The sequence below is a fragment of the Apteryx mantelli genome, chromosome 2, assembly GCF_036417845.1.
Source record: "Apteryx mantelli isolate bAptMan1 chromosome 2, bAptMan1.hap1, whole genome shotgun sequence".
Lineage (NCBI taxonomy): Eukaryota > Metazoa > Chordata > Aves > Apterygiformes > Apterygidae > Apteryx > Apteryx mantelli.
The window spans coordinates 126,510,476-126,533,645 of NC_089979.1; the positions used below are offsets into that span (position 1 = coordinate 126,510,476).

Genomic DNA, 23,170 nt, shown 5'->3' on the forward strand with positions numbered 1-23,170 from the left:
TTCTCTTTGGTCATGAGCAACAGTTCATGACCAGAACAGGTCTGCTGTTCCCAAGGCAATTTTCACACTTTAGGACACTGGCTTTGGCCTAATCGAAAGGAAACACTACTTTCTGACATGATGAATTATCTTTTTGACATAACAGACAGGATTGTTGATTCTCTCTGAGCTCAATCTTTATTTCATGGTCATTTTTATCAGATCAGTGCTGGTGGTGATACATCAAATGCTCAGAATTTCAATGAAATTGTCATTCTAAAGGCTTTCAAACTTCTGCAAATTTTCTGTTTGGTTTATTTTGCCTGTGGTTTAGTCTCAATGTCTTTTCATAAGTTTTTGCTGACTCTCCTGGGCAGTTTCCAATAAGTTCACAATATTTTTTGCAGTTCTGTGACTAGGGCAAGTTTGGGGCAAGAGGGAGTTTGTCCAGCGTGTCCTGCTCTTAAGATTTTAATCTCCAGGAGGTCTCTTTTACATACATTAATGCAGTGAGCTTTGTGCTTGTATAGTGATCCTGGGTATGATCCATATGAGTTTGTATTTGCGAGTATCACCTAGTGGGAGGCTTAGTATTTTGTAGTGAGTTGGAAAAGCCAACAGGCAGGGTATTTTTATTTATATTTATATATAATTTTTTAATATAAATATGTGTGTATGTACACTATGGTATATAACTACATAAGCATATTTTATTTAGTTCATTATATTTTTATATACATAAAATAAATGCATATAAAAAACTAACAAAATACACAAACATACATATAAAAACCATACAACATAATAATTAACTGTATTATCTCATTACACCTACCTAATCTATAGACAAAAGAGTGAATAGATATAAAAGTCAAACGTTAGGTATTTAGCTGATCCTTTAAAAATAACATCTTCCAAATCGTGGTACCTCCAGTAATTTTCTACATTCTCTTCAGTAATAGATAGGAGAGCATCGACTTTGTAAGAGTACCTTTCTGATAGCTCATCTCTTACACACATGTACACTTTTGTAAAGAAACAAAGCAAGATAATATTAAATTTTCAAAAGCTACTATTTTAGAAAAAAACACAAACAACATAACAAAAATATCATACCATAATTTTTTAACAAAACAACACGGTACCTGATGTGATGCATTAACGGTCCATAATGTTATTGAACAAGACTACAAGAGAGACACTTTACTTGCACTTGCTTGTCAGACAATTACTCTTTGCTACTGTAATACTTCATGTGCATACTTCCAAGGAAGACTCATGAACGCACAGGTTCATTAAGGGAATGAGAGAATCGATTGTAAAATGGAAAAGGCCGAGTGAGGTCATATTTCAAAGAGATGAATACGGTACACTCCATTATGTTGTAATCAGCCTCTCTCTTTCATCCTAAGAACTTTAATAGTCTATCCTAATTTTCAAAACGGGGGGTGTGTGGGGGGAAATATCTCACTGCCTGCATCGTACCTTCATCCCAAATACAGTGAGGAATTCAAATGTGCTGCAGGCAGTTTCCATTTACCATGGTCTTTGGAGCAGACGGTATTGACGTTGCTGACCATTTTTCTCCTTAATAAGAAAAACATTCAAATGCTACTAATATTGCTGCCTTGGCAAACCACATTTAATAGATGGGACTTGCCCTGTACATGACACATAGAACATCAATCAAGGCTGAATTTTATTTCAATTTATTATGGTTGCTGTCTAAATGAAAAAATGCTTATATCGTTAAAGTGTCCTACAATATAAATGTGCAAATGATGTAATCACCCATTTGGGGAGAAAATTCTGATTTTGATTAAAAATATCTACAGCTCAACCTCTAAATATTTAATAAATGTAAAAACAAAAAACACAAGCACATTAAGAAACTACAGTAATTGGTATCTGTGGTGTAATATGGTTTTGTGCTTGATAGCTTTTATCTTTAAAGATGAGTTTATTAGGTATTCTTCTTTTAAAATGGTAAAAAGCTGACTTTTTTAATCATCTAGAATAAATTAAACTTCACTTCATTCAAGACTTTTTTTAAGCGATTACTTATCACATTTCTTTTCTTGCTAAGGTCAGCTGTGTCTAGACTCTAGCTGCTGGCCTGCAAAAGCCCTTTAAGCCTTCTCAAGTAAGCAACTCTCAACACCATACTCTACTTCAAAACGAGTAGAAAATAGCATCTTATAAGAAGATTGAAAATAAATTTCATAATTTACTAGGGTGCCCAACCCTGCCCCAGTTCTACAGGCAGAATTTAAGGCTTAGCACAGTGCAGCTGTCCTATGCAGCAACCGATTTCACCAGGACTTCACTATGATCACTGCTCTCTGAACAGGTATACCTAGGATTGCATAAAACTGCATACTGTGGTGAGTGTCAGAGTGCCATAAAACCCACGTTAACCCAACAGTATTTAAACTCCTTTAAACTGTCTTGTACTATTCTCTATATAATTCTGCTTATTACTGCTTATTAACATGCAATTATTATATAAATAAAATCACCCTACCTTAAAGCAGTTGCTGTATTCATTTGGCAATGCCTACAAGTCCAGAACCTAAATGCACTATTATGCACCAAAGAAGCATAAATGCTTACCAAATATTATAAGCACATAGCAGGCCAGAAAAATCAGTTTTACTAGAAAATGAGAGTTCAGCATGGATGAATAGGCAACTTTCTAATGTTTTTCTTACTCAGGTATTTGCAAAGGAGTTTGGACACTGCAAGGAAAAGATCGGAAGTGCAAAAATCGTCTCTCAGAGCATATAAGAAACCATGACAATGAACAAGATCCAACATACTTCAACAGAAGGGTAGTATACCTGTAACTACACTGTGCATCACTTAGTTCTGCAGTTCATCAGATGGGCAATACACAGTAGCCATTGCTCATGCAAAAGTCCCTTCAACTTTGATGAGAGGAAAGAAGGCATGCAAGATTTTGCCTTTCATTGCATTTTATTGTAGCCAAGAACTGAGGAGCAATTTAAACTTGGCCTTTTTAAAAAACAATGGGTAAATAACTGGAAATGGAGGAAGTGAGGGAAAATTACATGACAGATAAATGGGACTTTTATAAAACATTTCATATTGTAAAGTTTGCCAGAATGCGTTGAAAGGAGAAGAGCCAGTTAAATCACATCCTGCTGCAGCTGTCCAACTTCATAGCTAAAACATTCATATTAATTCCATTAAACAATTAAAGAAGGAAATCCAAAACATTATTACAAGTATGTTGGCTTGACACTGTCTCTTTTCCAGATTTAATAACAGATACAGTACCCTCAGCTTCAAAGGGTGATGAATTTATACAAATTGTGGGAATTCACACCCTCAGGGCCACAAAGCAGTTCTTTGGAAACTCTACAAAATACAAACTTCACTGTACATTTCTGACATAGACATTTTCAAAAAGAAAGGAAGGATATTCTAGTAGTTATGGAGCTAGCCTGACACTTAGGGGATCTCAATTTAATTTCCTTGTCTGCCAGACTTCCTTCCATAACCCCAGTCAAAGTAAATAATTTTCTTTACCTCAGTTTCCCATCTTTAATATGGGGACCATTTATGTGCCTGAATCAACCAAGTTTTAAACAAAGGAAAAACATATCCTTTTCTTCTGTATTCTTCTTTTCTGCTCAGATGGAAGATCACCTGAAAGCTCAATCTTCCAAAGGTTTTGGAAGTACGCTGTTACATAGCTTTAAATCAGCAAAATACATTACTAATAAGTAACATGTCTAATATGTTCCAGCTCTTAATGTCACTGGACAGCTCTCCATTTCAAAACTACAGCTCTGTGATAGAAAAGATATAGAAGAATGAGCACTGGTGAAGTTAATAAACAAAATGTATTCATGGCCCATTACTTCAAATAACTTTACTATATAAATAGTCCACTCATAAAATAATTGCTTCAATTAACATTTAATTCTCACACAATGCATTTGTAATGTATCACAAGGATTAAAAGTTATGCATGAATGTCACTATTTTAGAAGTGCCACAACTTACAAGAGAAGCACTGCCATATCTTCCACTTGATTAAAAGCAGTTCCTAGTCTCTCTCCCTTTCCCTCCCTGCCTGCCCCCCCCACCTTCCTTGTCCTGGAAGAATCACAAGAAAATAGTCTACTACACATTGTAGCTCCTGTTCTGCTAGCTGACACTGATGCTCAGCCTTGCCTCTGAAAATTCATAAGCACATGAGTCCAGCACTGCTACAGACTGGAAAGTTAGAAGGTCCCACCAGCCGGGTAGTTCTGTGATTTCATTTGTGAAACTGCAAGTGGTGAGAATTTATTGTGCAAGTGTATGCTTCAATCCTCCTTTTTACAACAAGGTGAAACAAAGCAGATTTTCTGAGACCCCCACCAGCTAAAAAACGTTAGAGCCACCACTGCTGGGAACAGCAACTTGAGAACAAGACTAAAGCAACAGTGGAAAAGTCTTTCAGATATTAGGTGGACATTTTAATAACAGTAAATGATACAAAGGCAGCTGAAATTTTTGTAACTTTATATATCTAAAAGTCATGTGAAAGACCTTCCAGCACACAGCAGTTTTAGGGTTTTCCAAACAAAACCAACCACCTAATGTGTTTGCTTTTAGCACAGAAAATTAAGAAGTTAGCTGAGAAAGACAGTACGTTTGTCATATGTGGTTGCTTTCATCCTGCAACACAATGGACAAGCACTGATGAGAGAACAGCACAGTCCATTAATTAACCAAACACCAACAAAACCCATTCTAACAGACTGCTGCATTCACGGTGTCATTTTAGGAACTGACCCTAGTACACACAGATGCTTTTTGTCCCATGAGTTTGAGCTAAATCCTAGTGAAATGAACTGCTAGAGGAAACCAAGGCAGTAAAACCCACCACCTTTCAGGGCATGCTGCAAAAACCTGCTGAAAAGGCAAACTAATGCTTCCCAGGAACACAGGAAGAAGCAAGAGCAGAAACCTCCTGGAAATCGAAAATGGACCTCACCATGCTAATCTAATTTATCTGAAAAGTGCTTTGATGGTGAAGTGATGGATGGAACAGATATTAAGAGCTCGCATAAGACAGACCTAAATCTAAAAATCTGCCAACACCTATTATCCTCAAAACATGTTTAGGGTTATGCTAGGACTTCTGCCTGTGGGTTAGTCTAAGGCATGAAAAAAAACTAATTCAGGGAAAATGAAATATACAGAAAATATAGCTGCTTTCCATCTATCATTTTCCTTCCAAGCACTGTCTTATTTTAAATATATTGTTAATACAGGACGTTAGCAGATGTCCCTAGTATGTTTTGTATACATCCATGAAAACTGCATACACTGACAAAGATGCTTCTAGTTTTGCACAACACATGGCTTTTTTATATGATATGTTCTCTCTTGAAAACTACTCCTTCACAAAATGAAAATTCAGCAGAATCTCTAATAGCTTTCATATTTCAGTCTAATAGGCAGTGTGGCATTGCACTGCCACCCACCTTTGCTACAATATTGCACAGCACATTTAACAGACATTTGCTTCCTTCATAGAGTTCTTATGTGCAGCTTCTGCAGGACCTTAGTATTAACATTTAACAGAGTCTATGAGCATAAAGCACATTTATGAACACCTGCTGGAACATTTTATTTGCCTTAAGAGTTTTATTATAACTGTTAAATTTTCTTGCTATGCTTTATGGGCCAAATCCTGGTCCAGTTTCTTCCTAAACTCCCATTGACTTCAACAGGTACTACATCTGACTGGGTGTCATTTTCCATACAGATTCTGTATAGCTTTAAACAAAATTGGATAATTTCTAAGCACAATACTGGACAGAAAAAAGCCAGTATCTAACAGTTCTAACAAAGATACTGAACCTAGCCTTGAAATAGAGGGGGGGGAAAAAAATCCTGAAATCTCCATAAGGCATTACAAACACTCACTGAATCTGAGGTTGAGAGCAGAAGTCATACAGGTATCCCATGGACAAAAACCCATGGCCTTGGTGGGATGTGCTACTCTGAACTCATCCGCTCTCTACTCAGGTCACTCACTAATGCTTCTGCTACCAGAACGTTTGTCCTTTGCATTAAAGGCACCAAAAGTCATAATCCAGCCACACCAGCATTTCTCTCCTCCTCTGACACACCTGGACAGCTGTGGCCCTCTGCAACACAACAATGCAGCCTGGAGCAAGGCACATCTCAGCCAGCAGGCACTAGCTGGGGAGCAGTCCCAAGAAGATTTTGCGGAGGAACTCATGCCAAGAGTCTAACTGTTCTGAAGACATTCTCTACAACCCTTTTGCTTTGATAGAGCTTTGCCATCGTAACTGGAGATGTTTATATCACCCCTGTGAAACTGAATATAAACACATACAAGTAAGAAACACAGCTCCCCACAGCTTAAAAAAAGATAGTAATAAATGACTCCATGAACTCTACTGGGAATCTCTCTAAGAAGATTTAACTTCTTTTGGAAATACGCAGACCTTACTTTGACCATCACTACAGAAAGCCCTAAAACAGTCAGACAGACAGCTAGTAAATTGTAGAGAGTAGGGCAAAGGCACTTCTGTTTCACAAGAGCTTGACAGTAAATGCTTGATTCAATGCATACCATAAAACAAAACAAAAAAATCAAAACAATTATAAAAATGAAATTATAGACACAATGATGAATGGAGGCAGGTGAAATGTTAAAAGATCTATCACCATACACAAAAATCATTGATTTTCCCTGATTACTACTTAGGTGATCAGAGTGTATTAGGTACTAGTTGCCTGCTTGCTCTAGATTTTATTAATGCTCCAATATCAGACACCCAATTTGGAAATCAATGCTTACTTCATCATTTTTCTCTGAAGGATTCTATTATTCACAATTGATTTAACAGAAATGAAAGGCTTACCATTAACAAGAGCCAGCTGCTGACACTTCTTAGATGAATTATTGAACTTCTAAAAGTGAATTAACTTAACCATCACCAAGACTTATTGTCTGATGTTTCTCATACCGAAGTCAGTGTATTTATAATTATAGAACCAAATGGTAGAAAGTAGCTTCTCTGACACCTCCTTAAATATCCACCGTACTCAATAAGTAAAATTGTTTCAAGGATACAAATAGGAGTTATGGACCAAATTCCTACTGATGTCAGTGAGACCTCACCGCCTAACTGCCTTTTTGTGCCTTTAAATAATCTGCATCTTCTTTCCAAAATTTAAAGATACAGGTCACTTCAGGCTTCAGGAAAAAAGAAAGCTAATTTATGGAAAGCTGTATCATTTACCAATGAGATTCCTACAAAGACCCCTACCTAGGTACTTAGGGATAGGAGGGCAGACCATGCCCTCCTTAAAGCATGCAGAGGAAGACTGTCAACCGTTTTCAAGCACAAGGTGAAGATCCATCTTTACTGAGATAAAAGTAGTAAATATTAGATACTAATGCAAGCAGAAAAAGTACTACAACTCCATCACCAAAAGCACTGTGGATACAAAAAGCAGGAGGCCTATACATAAAATTTGCCATCTGACCTAATAGGATACCTACTCAGAACATGACTACATCATGCTCATTTTCCAATCTAAAAAGAACTGCAGATTGCCCAAGGTGAATTCAGTTCCTCATATAAAAGCCAGGGAATTCTAAGGCTTTTGTTCTGCAGACTACAAAGCTGGCTACAGGGTTGTAACACCCAGATGAACAGTCTCAGACACTGAGAAGGAAAAGGTTTGAAAAAGGCAGTTCACCAGACCAGCATAAATTTGTACTACTATATTGTAATCCTACAAACAGCTTCAGCCTCAAAGAATGTGCATTCCCTAAGAGGTACACTGCCAGTAGTGCTGATAAAACTCCGTGTCTCAACAGTACAATGGCCCCTAACTGCACTGGTCTACAAACAGCTTACTGTCAAGCATGCCAGAAGCTGTGCTAAGCAGTACGCCATCCCTACACCACAGGTTTGCAGGACTGCAGCTGTCCAGTGGAATATCAAGAACAACTGTTCAGCTGTCAGTACTAGTGAGCATCTCAGGTCTTCCTGGACTTCTTGCTAATCCATACTAGCTGGCTGAATATGGTCCCAAAAATGCTATATGGGGACTGATGTCTCCTCTACTACTAATCATATTTTGAAAGCTCAGCTTGATCACACTTATCTCTGCAACTGCTCAGCAGACTTCAGTTCAAGATCAAGTTGAGATTCTAGGTGATATTCATTTAGAAAGTTCTCTTGATTAATAATGCAAATTTCTGCATCCTATTTATGGTGGAATGATGAGATCATAATGTACCTGTTACATCCTTTTCACACAACTTGAAAGTCAACTGCTGCCTGAAATCACCAGAACTTCTCAAAACCCTCAAAGGATCTGATGGCTGGAGGCAAAGCATCTGACCCTTTTTCACTAGAGCTAATGTCTGAGGAAGATGCTCTTAGAACAAACCCAATCTCTTCTTGACTATTGTATTTCTCATTACCAAAGCCTCCGATTCTGTTGTCACCCATATCTCACTGGAACAAACTTTTTAAAAATTTAATTTACACTAAACAAAAACTTTAGAAGCTATTAAGGAAAGTGAGGAGGTAAGAGGGCTGACAGACAAATCCCTTCACTGTCTTAGGAACCAAAATTTTAAACAAAATTAGAAAATGTTTATATTGAGAATATTTAAGTACACATTTTCTATAGAATAGCACTTTTTAAATGGAGGCTGGCTGGTTACAACAGAAGTCAGATTTAATCAGATAGCTGCATAAAACACATCTCAGCAAGTAGTTCACAATAATCCACTTAAAAAGACACAGACATTGGCAGATTTCCTGTGTCTTTCTTGCACTCATTTTTCCCATTATTTCCCCACATTGTGAACCTCCTAATACTATAAAGACAGATGCAAGAGTGGTCCTATCGGTTGTAATGAGAGTAAATTGGTCATAATCCGGCATTCAAGAAACTTTCCATTTCTACATAGATTTTCATTTATTTTTCAGTTTAAAAATAAAACCATATTACTCTGACATGTAACTAGAGCTGCTCCTACAGTGCAAAAGAAATAACACTGCTGGCAAACCTCAAAGCTGTTTTGAGACAAAACTGTGTTGGCAGAACTTTTAGAGAACTTGCTTTTAGGTTAGAGGTAGAATTCAGTGTTAGCATAAATGGGAAAAACTTCACTGAAATCAATTGTGTTACATATGCTTACTTATTGCAGCTCTGAATTGGCATTAAGTTTCTATAACGCAAACATATTTAGCTAAAGTGGAATTTAAACAGAATCAGTTCAAAAATTTCTCCCCGTGTGTGTACACTACATCAATATTGACTTCTGTGAACATTCTGAACCTTGTATTCACTCAAGGATACCTTCATGCTACTTAATAAATATCATGACCATGCTAGACAGGTTTTTTTTTTTTTTTTTTTTTTTAAATATGATAGTCTTCAAGTGCTCAATGATAAAATTCTAGTTGCAAGATCTATCTTTTGGTAGCAACTATGGGAACTCAATAAAATATCATAAATCTGACATTTCATAACTTCTGAGTGTTTAACTTTGCTAACTACTTTCTAAAATGCTTTTTTGACATGCTGTATCCCAGTCTTTTAAGTTAGCCTATGTGCAACAGTGCTTTCTCAATCACTGATCACAACAAGGTTTTACTCTCACAACTTCATACAGCACAGATATCCATGACAGTTAGCTAAACACAGACGCCCAGTGCAACTTCAGATGCCCTTGGATAACCAGGACACATCGGGCTGAAAGATGCGACAAAGAACTTTCAAGAAGACCTGCACTCCTTTTAGAGCAGCAGTGGAAAGCAGCTGAACTGAGCCCTCTTGCCAGTGAGAAAAACATAACACTACTACGCAACACTAATGTCAGGCTGCTGAGGTAAGCTCACGGGCTCAAGAAGGTCACGGTAAGGACTTCTTTCTTATCCTACTCCCACCTGGGAAATGAAGGTTTTTCTTACCCCCTTACCCACCATTACACACAGAGTGGGCAACAGGTGTGTTAAAGCAGCTACTGAAGGCAGACTTCAGCAGAAGCGGGGAAGTATCGTGCCCACAAAACTAGCATTTTCCAAGTGGCACTGCTGCTCTCCCCTGCTTTAGCAGCTGTGTCATCCCAGCTTTGGAGAAGCTAGTGATTTTGGCAGGTTGCCAATATTCTTCCAAAGGAACGTAAGTGAGAGAAGAGAAACTGATTTTTATACTTTTATATCTTACCAGATCTTAAAAGAATTTCATTGGTTTAGAAAAGAAAAAGGCATTTCAGTTGCCTGAGAATTATCATCTTGCCAAATATCACAATCTTTTGCAAACAAAGGAGGTGCAAAATCTTATGGAAGAAAAACTAATATGGAACTTAAATACAAGAGTATTTCTATGCCCAGGTTGTAGCCACAGGTTACGTATCCTGGTGTTGACTTGACCTCGAATGCAGTTGTTCAGGTAATGCACTGAGAAGTCTGTTGTTATCAGTCTAATGGCAAAACTCTTGCCTACCCCCCCCTTTTTTTTTTAAACTGTCACACTGTTATTGGTGATAAAAACGACAAAAGCAGCGTAGACTGGGTTTCTTTTACTTAGGATTCTTAAGAATTTGCATCCAATGTTTCACAACTCACCAGCTACTTCAGGTAATCTGGCTAAGCACATTTGTAATACTTGATTGTAAAAGTCAGGCTGCCAATATATAATCAGATATCTTTTCAATAAAATACAACACTTATTTTAGACATTTATTCATTCAAAGCCATTCAACAAATAAGAAATTTAAGAGGTGATGCTTAGGTTCAGACCCTAAAGTTTAAATTTATACATTGACCACAGAGTTATACACATTCAAATAAACTTAAAATGTGGATACTTTAGGCCCAAAACTGCACCTAGCTCTACGAAAATAAACCATACAATTTTTTTTAATGTAGCTTGCCTAAGAATAGGTGTCACCAAAAAAAAAACAACAAAAAAAACCCAGATCTTCAGGAATTTAAGGCCAATTTGCCACAGATTATAATTGGACATCATTATCATCTCACTTTTTTTCCCCTACTGTGAAAATAATATACCACAGGTGTTTCAGGAAGACTTTGATTTTCAAAAGTATGCAGTCTCTTTCCTCCCATATGTTTTTGAGTCTAACAGAAGCACATTTTTATTTAGGCTAAATCATGCCTTATGGGACACACTTATGAGGAAGAAAGAGGACATGCAACTGGCATTTGAGACTTACTGCCAGTGCAAAGCTGCCAAAAACACACAGCAGGGAGCATGTTTTGGCTATCACGAGCAGAATAAGCATGCACTCCTTAACCACTGCCAGCTGGCATTTGTTTCCAAATACAGAATATTCACTAGGCAGTTTGGAGACTGGACATACTCCTAACCTTAAACTATGCTCCCATAAAAATGTGTTGCTCAGATACCTCATTAACCATGCCCGTCTCCTAGCTTACTGCCAAATGAGAAAGACTTTGAATGATACAGAAGAATCCTAAATTTCTCCCTATGCACAAAAGCAAACAAACAAAAAAAAACAAAAAAACACTTAAGTATGTCCTAACGTACCTTAGAACTTAGAGCAAGTTTAAGAGAGTTGGAAGAAGCTTTTGCCCACATCTCAAGAAGCAGAAATACTGTCAAGACTCCGTAATGCACGGATACAAAATGTGAAATCCAGAGACCCAGAGTACTGAGAATACACACCAATGAGCAGTGACAGTGGCTGGGACTGTGATTACAAACTATGCTATCATGTTTAACACAATCTCTAACAAACCTCACAACAGAGATGCTCGCTGCCCTGTGTGCTGGGGCAGGTTTGTGGATAGAAGATTAATGTTCCCCTCCATCTGCTAATGAGTATATAGGTCCCCCGGGCTTTGCACCAAGGGTACTTTGCCCTTAGGATGAAACAAGGAAATGGGAATTTGTGTTCATTTCTACATGCATCTAGTATTCCCTCCCAATTGCTAAACATGTATTATTTCAACTTTATCTACCAAAAACATATTTTATCTCCATAGGTTAACTATGATTCCAATTATATTTTCAAAGAGAACAGTTAAAAGGAGAACAAACCAACAGGGGGGCACTTTTCATTTTTAAAGTGCTTACCTGATACAGTGTGCATTGGTACTTTCCCTTAAGTGCTCTATTCATTAACTTTGTGCTGTATTTTCAAAGTGACTCCACTCCTTTGGATTTCCCTTTCTCTATTGCTGATAGCCTGCTGTCATGGGCCCAGCAGCTCTAAAGGAAGAAATGTACCAGAGACTGCCTTGCAAAGGAGAGAGCACTAATTAAAATCTTCATTTCTTTCAGGGAATTCTACAAGTGGATTTAAACTTACCCCTTAACCGTACCTTTGCTCCTGAGAACTGGAAGCAAGTTAGAGGGAGCTTGACACTGTAGTGGTTTTCATGGACCAAAGCTACTCTGACATCCTGGAAGAAGAACAAGAGGAAAGAGCAGTTACAAAGTATAATTTTGAAGGAATAAGGCAGACACATTCACCACCAGAACAATGATATTCAGGGCAAAACTAGAGAAGATCTTAGTGCTATCTTCAGTATCCACAAACGAAAATCAAAAACCAGAATGCTGCTCTTCTGAAGTCTCTGAACACGGATTACTCTGTGACACACTTTCTTCCTGTTCCCAGTGAACACCCCTATCAATTGCAACAAAGCATCTCCTCAATCCCAGCTCAAGGGAAAGTCCGTGCCAGGAACTCCCTGTGAACACCTAAGGGAATTTCAGGGCTGCTCAGCTATGTTTGCATCAACACTGAACACATGCAACTAACTTCCCCTAGTTTACTTAACAGAACTTTGAAAAAAGCTGAAATGTATTTGCAACTGAACTATGAACACAACAAAAATCTATCTCCTTTTTTAAAAGGGAAATGAATTTCAGCAAGAATTCAGTCATGTGACCTCTACCAATCCTTTTGTTCCAAAAGGGCACTGTTCCTGTCAAGCCACTCCTCCCCAACAAGAAAAGCAGGACAACAGAGAAAGATGTCAAGTGTGCTTAAAATAAATAAATAAATGCATATATATATATATATATATTTTTATATACACGCACACACACACACACACACACACACATATATATATATAAAAACAAACTCTATATGCCCCATTTCATCTTCTGTGAAGAATTGCCTGGTCTCAGTCAGACTTCACCAAAGTGGAGAAATCTCCAGCCACAAAGGACAAATCTGAATTTCTCTGACATATCAGCGGCGCTACAAAACAGTGAATACTGAACTAACAAAGTGCTCTGCCTTGTCCAGCCTTTAGGATTTGTAATATTACTTTGAAAACACTTATCAGCTTGATTCCCAAATCAGGAAATATGCTAAATTGATGATACCTACTTACCAATATTGACCAGTTACTAGGCTTCATAAAATCCAATCACAACAAACAGACTGACTTTGTATTAAAAAAAAAGAAAAAAAGGCACAGTCCTGTCACAAGGTTATTTCCATACCACAATCCTGTTAAAACAGACAGAGCTTCTCCCATATTTCTCATCTGAATCTAGTGGTATTTGGTCTTTTTCTTAAGCTTCCATCAACTATAACTCATGTATTTCAGCTTTTATTTAAAAGAAAATTTCTTTCCCTTTTATATGTGGCAAATGCTGGAAAACACATCCTGAGTACGATCCAAATACACAAAGCTACTAAAAAGGATTCAAAACTTCTTATATCTTCTCACTACCAAGTCACTCAGGTCTTTTGGAAGCCTGGCTTACAGCTGAAAAGCTCAAATTACAGCGCTATAAAATGTGTATTGTTAAAAATATTAAAGACAAAAGTATGGCTCAAGATAAGGGCCAGAATGCAAAGCTGCAGCTTGCCTTCCCTACTGGGAGTACAAGATGACATTCCTCCTCCCCGAAGTCAATATTCCACTACACCCTCTTAAGCAACAGCCTGCCTTCCTCCACGTGCCATTGCTTCGCTCCCACTCTGCGGCTGGTACAGGTAGGCAGCCCCTGGAGGGAAGAGGTACTGAAGTCTGTGCATCCTACGGAGTGCAGACAGCAGTTATTCAAGCTTTTCTACAAGCCCATTGTACCTCTGCAGAAAGGCCACACACAATCCAGCCCACAGACAAAACACAGCCGTCTGCATTGATAGTATCTACTTATGCTGCTGCAGATTACACTTTCTCTGATGGTCTTTCTGAAAAGCTGAACTGGATTCCCAACTTTTCAGCCTGAATTACAGCTAGCATATTTAACCCAATTATTGGTAAAAGCATTTAATGTCATGCGCAAAAAACCGTTAGTGTTTTGTGGGGAGGGGTGTTTAACTGTGGATACATTCCTCCTTCTCCCACAAGTAAGCATAAATTTCTTCTCCACTGTTGAATTTTCTGGTTTGAACCTTATAGGCATCAATATGCAAAGTTCATGCTATTTCAGTGAAATACTGCTTGAATGAATAAGGTTTATGATCCATATAATATAGATTACTTGGTCATCACTAACTCAAGAAAACCTGCAGTCATTAGGCCAAAATCTATGGGCATTTTTGGAGATGCCATTAGGACTCCACACAGATGTCCAAGACAAGAAGTGTTGTCATTTTGTCACCCTTAGCACAAATACAACAGAGAAATACGAAGTGATGGTAACACAGATAGTCCAAACATGATGCCACAATTAACAGTGGTGAATATTAAATCAAAAAACAGTAAGAGAAAGTGTTCCAGTCAAATCAGGCCCAAAGAACGTATCAGCAAATGATCTTAGAGAGCTTCCTCAGCCATTATATTAAAAAAAAAAAGAAAAAAAAATACACTTTTTTCTTACACAAAACTATTACAGTCATTTCAAATCAAGTATACGTTACATACTTTCTCAGAGTTGGAAGGAACTCACCTACACTGACTAGGGTTAAACCAGAGAAAACTATGACTTGAAATGCTTTAAATTTATTTGTCCATGTGTTGTATTCTCAACACATGGCAGCAAGACTGCAACTAATCATAGCAGGGCTGTAGAAGCACTTTACCCCATAGGCAGCTTAAAGTTGTTCCCTTTGGACATGGTCCTTACTGAACTGTTTCTATTTTAAATTATGTTGGACATGGGTGCTACACAAAAGGCTTCTCTCTGACCCTGCAATCAAAGAATCAAGAATATACTTAGAAAGAATTACTTAGCAGAACTCTATGGGAAGCAGCAGACTCCGTGGTAAGACTTCTTACAGAATCAGAGTAATTTAGGTTGGAAAGGACCTCTAGAAATCACCTAATCCAACTCCCTGACCAAAGCAACACTAACGTCAAATTTAGATCAAGTTGTTCAGTCATGTCAAGTTTTGAAAATCTCCAAGAACAGAGATCCCACAACCTCCCCAGATCCCTGGTCCAGTGCTTAACCATTTTGTTAGTTTTTTCCACTAACGCCCAGTCAGAATCCCCCCTTTCAACTTGGGACAGTTGCACACCTTGGAGTGTACATCTCACTCTCTCTTCTCCATAACTGATACACCAGAAGGCTGTGCTGCCATTCAGAGAGACCTGGACAGGCTGGAGAGGTGGGTGGAGAGGAACCTCATGAAGTTCAACAAAGGGAAGTGCAGGGTCCTGCACCTGGGGAGGAATAACCCCATGCACCAGTACAGGTTGGGGGTTGACCTGCTGGAAAGCAGCTCTGCCGAGAAGGACCTGGGAGTGCTGGTGGACACCAAGTTAAGCATGAGGCAGCAATGTGCCCTTGTGGCCAAGAAGGCCAATGGTATCCTGGGGTGCATCAGGAAGAGTGTTGCCAGCAGGTCGAGGGAGGTGATTCTCCCCCTCTACTCAGCCCTGGTGAGGCCACATCTGGAGTACTGTGTCCAGTTCTGGGCTCCCCAGTACAAGAGGGATGTGGCACTACTGGAGCAAGTCCAGCGAAGGGCTACAAAGATGATTAGGGGACTGGAGCATCTCTCTTATGAGGAAAGGCTGAGAGAGCTGGGCCTGTTTAGCCTGGAGAAGAGAAGGCTGAGAGGAGATCTTATCAACATGTACAAGTATCTGAAGGGAGGGTGTCGAGAGGATGGGACCAGACTCTTTCCAGTGGTGCCCAGTGACAGGACGCGTGGCAACAGGCACAAACTGAAACACAGATGCTTCCATCTGAACATGAGGAAAAACTTCTTCACTGTGAGGGTGACAGAGCACTGGACCAGGTTGCCCAGAGAGGTGGTGGAGTCTCCTTCTCTGGAGATATTCAAAACCCACCTGGACACGATCCTGTGCAACATGCTCTAGGTGACCCTGCTTGAGCAGGGGGGTTGGACTAGATGATCTCCAGAGGTCCCTTTCAACCTCAACCATTCTGTGATTCTGTGATAACAGCTCTTTAGGAAACTTGAAGACAGCAATTCACCTTCATCTTCTCTTCTTCAGGCCAGGCAAACTCAGGTTGCTCAGCTTCTCCTTGTATGCCATGTGCTCCAGCTTCCAAAAACCTGAGCAGCCCTGCTCTGGGCTCTCCCCAGGTTGACCATACCTCTCATGTACTGGGGACCCAGCACTGGACACAGCTTTCCAGGAACCACCACACAGAGGGGAATAATCACTCCCTTCAACCTCAAGCTACGCTCCTGCTCAAGCAGCTCACTGTGCCATAAGCCTCCATCGCTGCAAGGGTGCACCACTGACTCCTGCTCAACATCACATTTTATCATAATATACTTTTATTCATCCACTTCCCCTCCCTCAGAATAAGGGATTATGAGCAAGGGAGTGATTTTGGGGACACCAAATGCCCCCTGTGCAGTACTGTAATATAAACAAGAATGCTCATAGTGTAGCTAATATTCTTTTCTTTGTAAGAAGCTTTCCACAAAGAAGTAGATCTTACAACCACTGAGGTCAACATAAGTTTTTCATGAGAAAAGATAGCAAAACCACATCTTAAGGAGAAGTAAACTTGCAAATTAATACAGTAAACTTGCAAAGTAATCCATTTCTTCTCCCATCAAAATATTTTAAAGGGAAATATTTTAGCTAAAATATTAGCATCCATTGATGGCTGAAACAAGCTGGCTGCTCCAAGTTCAGATTCTTTAAAATATTTACAAAAATGCAACAAAGCCTTTCACATATTTCACCCTGATCAAACAGTATTGTTTCATAGGTCACCTAACATACCGAGCAGACCAGCTACCTTACTTTCTGATCTCAAAATAAGTTCTTCTGTAAACAGCCTCAGAGGAGCAACACAAAGGATTCAACAGGAGAACATGATACTTTATGAGTGGCATTGCAGATCACGCAAACACAGATCGCTCCAGAATACCATTTGTTGAAAGCAACTGAATGAAGAAACATCTAAACTTAAAGAAAATTGAATGTGGTTTAAAATGCAACTTCCTGTAGCTGACCCCAGAAAAAAATAAAAAACATATGATCTGTAACTTCCTTTGACTTTTCTTTGAACTCTGGATAGAAAAATCTTAAAAAGCAGAATTTTCTTATTAGTTACTTCTAAGGTTTTTTATAAATTAAATTCCCAAGTAGCTCCTAATGCCAAAATATCTGCACGTATCAATATCATGGGCTAAATCACCTCCTCTTACAGAAAATAAATATATATTTTTAAGTATTACTTTGCCATGCAATGCACTGAATTACTTTGACAAAGTCAGCAGCACATGCCACTCCCTTGACAACATCAATTCTAAAGCATTTGTGGAGAATCTAGAGGTAGGTCAAAACGGAGACAAGAGGAGGGACATAAAAGAAAGATGCTCTTACATCTACTGGGCAGAGAGAGCACTTCTGCATGGCTGGCAGTGCAAAGCATGCCATCACAGGGGGTGAACTGGGTTTCATTCAGACACCCATGGAAGGCAACTTGCTGTACAACTTCATAGGATGCTCCCCATATGCAAGAATGGGTTTAATAAAGATTCAATTTATCATTCACTTAAGGCTCGTTTTCTATTACATTGCTACATTTTGCTGCCGCAGGGAGCAGTTTTTTCATATCTGCCTAGATAAGACCTAAAAACCTCCAGAATCATGACCGCCAAGTATTTGGACAACAGTCATCTGCCCTGGACCTTAAGACTATGTTGTGCAAGTTCAAATCCTGCCTCCTTAACAGCTGTGGAAGTTCTGTGTAATAGCATAAAATATGCTTTTACATAAATATATATGAAAATATTTATACAAACACATATGTGTATATCTATTGGTCCATACAGCATATGAACTGTAAGTAGAATTCTGCATATTACAGACATATCCAAAACAAATAAGCCTTTAGTAATTTAAGAACAATAACATACATAGGTGCAAGTAATGTTCTGCATCCATGAGAGAAAAGCCAGGGCAAACATGCTGGAGCTGGTGTATGGTGATACTGTCAAGGGCTCCTCTCCTGCTAACCTGCTGCAAAATTGGAAATGCATGTGCTCCCAGCCCTGTACTGCACTTTATCAATTCCCCATGCCAGATTTCTGAAGCGGGAGCCAAGCTGTAGAACTGCACTAGAAACAGAAGAGAAACTAGAGCCTCTCCCAAGAGAGGCCCCTGTGCCTGTACCCAACACAGAAACATACCTCAGCACAGGATTCAACTCAGGTCAGAAGTTGTGCGCGTGACCTGAAAAGGTTTTGCCATCACTCGCCTAATATGAAAGACAAAACCCACTCTACATGCAAAGCTTTTAAACACCACCCAGTCTGGCACTTCTACTTCTCCAAGGTTGTTTTTTTTTTTTTCTTTTTCCTCCCCTCCCTTTCTTCACCCTATTCTCTCCATTTAGCTTTCATAGAGACCACCTCCAGAGTGCCACTCTAATTAGCAACAGCTTGCATGCTATATTAAAAATGAAAATAGCCAAAAAAAACTAGTGAAAAGAGAAACTAACTGAGCTCATACGCATTTCATCAGTAACTTGATTAATATTGGCATATTTTAATTATATCTAAATTATTTTAATTCTGATCTGAGAGATCAGTAGACTTACCATAATTGCTAAAAAGTCATAAATTAGACGTAGTATAATAGGATTTACTGCCCTACACGTTTGCTAAAGAACATTACAAAAACATATACGGCTGTAATCAAAGACAGCAGGAATAAGCTCACTTTATCAAAGATACAAGGAAGATGTGAATTTCAGCTGGTGGAGAAGATAAATCTAAAACCTCCAAAACATTACTTCAACAAACTAAATAAATATTCAATAAAAATGAAGTTCTTTTTGCTTTCACTAACATGAGTAGCTCCTATAAAAAAATCCTTACAGGTAACTATCTATTCCGCAAATTCTCTACACTTTCCTGTATTTCATGATCATCTGGCATTGTCTCAGTGGACCTCATTCTGATTTTATATGCCTGTACTTCCATCATGTTCAGCATTCTTCCAAGCTATCTACCTTGAATATGAAATAAACTCTTGATTACGGAGAATAAAAAGTTAAATGACTCTTCAATCCTTAAAGATTTCCCAGTATTGTAGCAAATGGAATACTGCACATTGCTTTGAAAGAAGGAAATATGATTTAACTGACATTTCATTAGTATCTTGGGACTCATAAAGATTGTCTCCTATAATGTCAAATATTTAATTAGAACACAACCTACAAAGTAGCAAAATTTGACTTAGAACTTTTCCAGGTTTTGCCTAAGCTTAAACAATAGCTGGTATTTACAATATGTATTATTATAAACACTGTTGTTATAGTTAAGATCAACTAAGTTATACTGGGATATTTCAGTAACTACTGTCTCTCCTAATACATCAACAAGGACAGAGTCAATGAAATTGAAAGGCAGCACATTAAATGCAGAAAACTATGGAGCTCACTGCTACAAGATATTACTGAATCAACAGGTTATGAAACTGGTGAGAACATATTAACATTTACGTATAAAGTAACTGTTAGCTGAGAAGTGTTATAAGAGCTTTCACCACAACAAAAATACTTCATAACTGCTCACAGCAGCTGAATGAACACTGGCCTGACTTTGCACTGCAGCCCGCTGAGAAGTTGCAGCTTCTTAAATCGTTCTTGATAACGCACCCAAGGTGAATCATGCCCCGGGGTTCAGGGGAGTGGAAAATTAGATCTTTATCTTGAAAATATAGGTATTTCGTACAAGAAATACAAGTACTAGCACAGCTCTGATTCAATCCTATGTTGCTCTAATTTTACACATGCGTAAATCCACAGAAGTATAAACAAAGTCCTTGTTGACTACCTGCCTCTCCCAGCACATTCATATCAGACAGAAGTGTAAAGACAGATGATCCCCTTCAGACATATCTGGCCCAAACCCCTACTTCACACATTTGTACATGGGCACCTCGTAACTGGGAATTTGCTAGAATAATTAATTTCATTCCACAGAAACATGGAGATGTGTGAGGACATAGAAGACTATCTATATCCATTGTCCACACTAGAGATGCATTACCCCTGAAACAGGCTAGTATCCTTGCATCAATAAAACACTCTTCATCTGTATTAAGATGCAGACAAAACTACTTAAGCAGAAAACTAAAAAGGCATAATGGTGAAGCAGCCCTTGGAAGTCTCACTACCTCCACAACTCTATAGAACTTGATTTTCAACTGTAATAGTGATGCTTTCTCCCACTTCTACTGGGGTGAATAAGCCTGAAAAAGTAAGTGGATTGCAAGACCCCTCAGCTCTGCCAGAAGATGCAGAAGAGAAACATATAAACATGGATTTGGCTAGTAAGGTAGACCCAAAGTGCGATAATCCACTTCGGAGCTAGCTTTTACACTCTTCACCAGTATGCTTAGTTATAAAACAACAACCGCCAGGGTTGAGGCAGATTCTATACTCATCACCACTCTCATTTGCTAAAGCTATTGTAAGATTTATTACACAAGAACCTAATCCTGCAACCCTTAGTCTAGCAAAATGTGTTTTTCTCATAGCTTACGCATACAAAAAGCTGAGGATTAACCTTCTCTTGATCATTAAACCAGATGTAGAGGGGTGCTGACACATCAAGCTCTTCGGGCTTGGTTCATAAAGATTTAAGTAATATTTTAAATCAAAGCCAGCCTTCTTGGTTTAAAAAAATGGATGCTTTTATTTTAAGAGCAACTTTTTTCAAGTTTTGTTTCTAACTCCTCTCAAATGGCATAACCAAAACTGCAAACAAGCCATGTTCACATAACAGCTTCTCCCACAATAGCTCAGATGGTCTAAACTTACATTGTAGTTTATACCACTTTCCCTTAAATCAGCTTGTACAACATGCACAGGCTCTTGCACATTCAATTCCTTCAGTTAACCGTAATTTCACATATAATTAACCTATGCTAGTTAAAAACTTCCTCATGAGAACTCTTCCAAAGGTAAAAGCCAAAGAGTAGTCTCAGTGACTTTTCTCACTTTGGGCTATTACTGTACTGGAGGACATGCTTGGGATCCAGCATAGTCCTCAGGCTATATTTTGTGTTGGTCCATTAAATATTTTCTTTTCAGAATCTATGACATTACTTCACACTTTGAAGAGAGACAGGAAATAAAACTGATATATGTACTAAACAGACTGCTAGTAATTTAGCCCTTCATATTTTGCTAAAATACTATTAAGCATGCCTCAACCACAGACAAAATCTCAGCCCTATGAAAACCAGCAAAACTCTGCCACAGACTCAAATGACCAAAATATCACCCTGAATCACAATTAAAAAAATGCCACTGGAAAAATACTAAAATGTGATGAACAGCATTCATATTACTACACCCTCGCACAGGAGCCTGAGACGCACACAAACTGCCGAGTCCTCACACCGCGTTTGTCAAACACGTATCACCTACTCGGAGAGAGCAGCAGCGACCCGGCAGAGCGGCGGCGAGGCGCCCCCTCGCCCCGGCGCGAGCCCGGCGCCCGCGATCGCCAGGTGCGAACAACGAGCGCCCCGACGCCGGGCGACAAGGTGCCACAGCGGCGGCGGCGCCGCCTCTCGCTTCCCCAGGGAGCCCAAGAGGCACCGCCGTTCACTGAATTTATCCCAGTAAATAACTGCTCAACATTCATGAAGATGGAGTAAGCAGCTAGCTGAAAGAATCTAATTTACATTATGGCTTATCTGCGGAGGAATTTCATTCAACAGAATGTACCGCCGTTACCATTCCGGCTTTTATATTCTGAATCACTTTTTATAGCAAATGTTGCCAACACCTATTAGCTTTTTTTTTAAACAAATCTGTAAACATCAAGTATTTTTCCTACCAAAATAACTATTCATTTGTGCAAACGACGGTAAGCAGAATTATAAAAGACAGATAATAAACAGCAAATGAGGTTATTCGGCCCCACGCTTTATGTTGTCAGAGTTCTGAGCACAGTTTAGTGTTTTCTATTCAAGACTTTATATTATCAAATTACTCCCTGATGATGCCCCCGACGTGCTTTTGTCTGCAAACGAGAAGGAATAAAACACCACGGCATTAACGCTCAATTACCGCGGCTAATGGGGTGAGGAGGGACCCCCCCCCTCCCCTCCCCTCCCCTCCCCTCCCCTCCCCGGCGGCGCCGCAGCCCCGGCCGCCGGGCGGCCGCTGCCCAAGTTCGCGCGGAGCCGCCGCAGGCGCCCAGCGCGGCCCCCGCGCCCGCCGGCCCCGCCGCAGCCCGGCCGGTGGCACTCGCGCAGGCCGGAGCCGGGGACGGGGCCCCGCCGCAGCCGCCGCCGCTCCCAACTCGGCGGCGGCGCCTCCCGCGGGGCCGCCCCGACCCCGCCGCGCCCGGCCCCGCGGCCCGGCCCCCCTCACACACACACCCCGCGGCAGCGCGCCCCGCGCCCCCCCTCAGCCTCAGCCGCGGCCGGGCGGGAGCGAGCCCGCGGCGGCGGCGTTACCTCCGCAGCCTCCCGCTCCCGCCGCCGCCCCGCCAGTGGAGCCGGCAGCAGCGGCGGCGGCGGCAGCCCCGGCCCCCCCCGCCCCGCCCCGCCCCGCCCCCTGGCGGGGCCGCGGGGGGCTCGCGCGTCCCCTCGCCCGACGCGGGCGGCGGCGGAGCCGAGCCGAGCCGAGCCCGCGCCCCGCCATCTTCCCGCGGGGGGCTCGGCCCGCCGCCGCCCGCCGCACTCCTCCCCCGGGAGCCGTAGGGCCGGGCCGGGCCGGGCGCGGTCGTTGCCTCGGCGAACTTCGC

At 40.3% G+C, this 23,170-nt stretch overlaps 1 protein-coding gene across 4 annotated transcripts in view; it reads right to left on the reverse strand.

Annotated features, from left to right (window-relative positions):
• Positions 1-22,941, reverse strand: part of RARB (retinoic acid receptor beta) — a 337,815-nt gene extending 314,874 nt beyond the window's left edge. For 2 of the 4 annotated variants that reach the window (XM_067291498.1, XM_067291497.1), the window contains exons 1-3: positions 22,881-22,941; positions 12,372-12,452; positions 12,124-12,286 (exon numbers count right to left, since the gene is read on the reverse strand). The gene's annotated coding sequence lies outside the window, so the exon portion shown is untranslated. Of the gene's footprint in view, positions 1-12,123; positions 12,287-12,358; positions 12,453-22,880 lie in introns of all 4 variants that reach the window. The other 2 variants (XM_067291499.1, XM_067291500.1) reach the window with 2 other exon arrangements.
• Between the last annotated feature and the right edge of the window lie 229 nt (positions 22,942-23,170).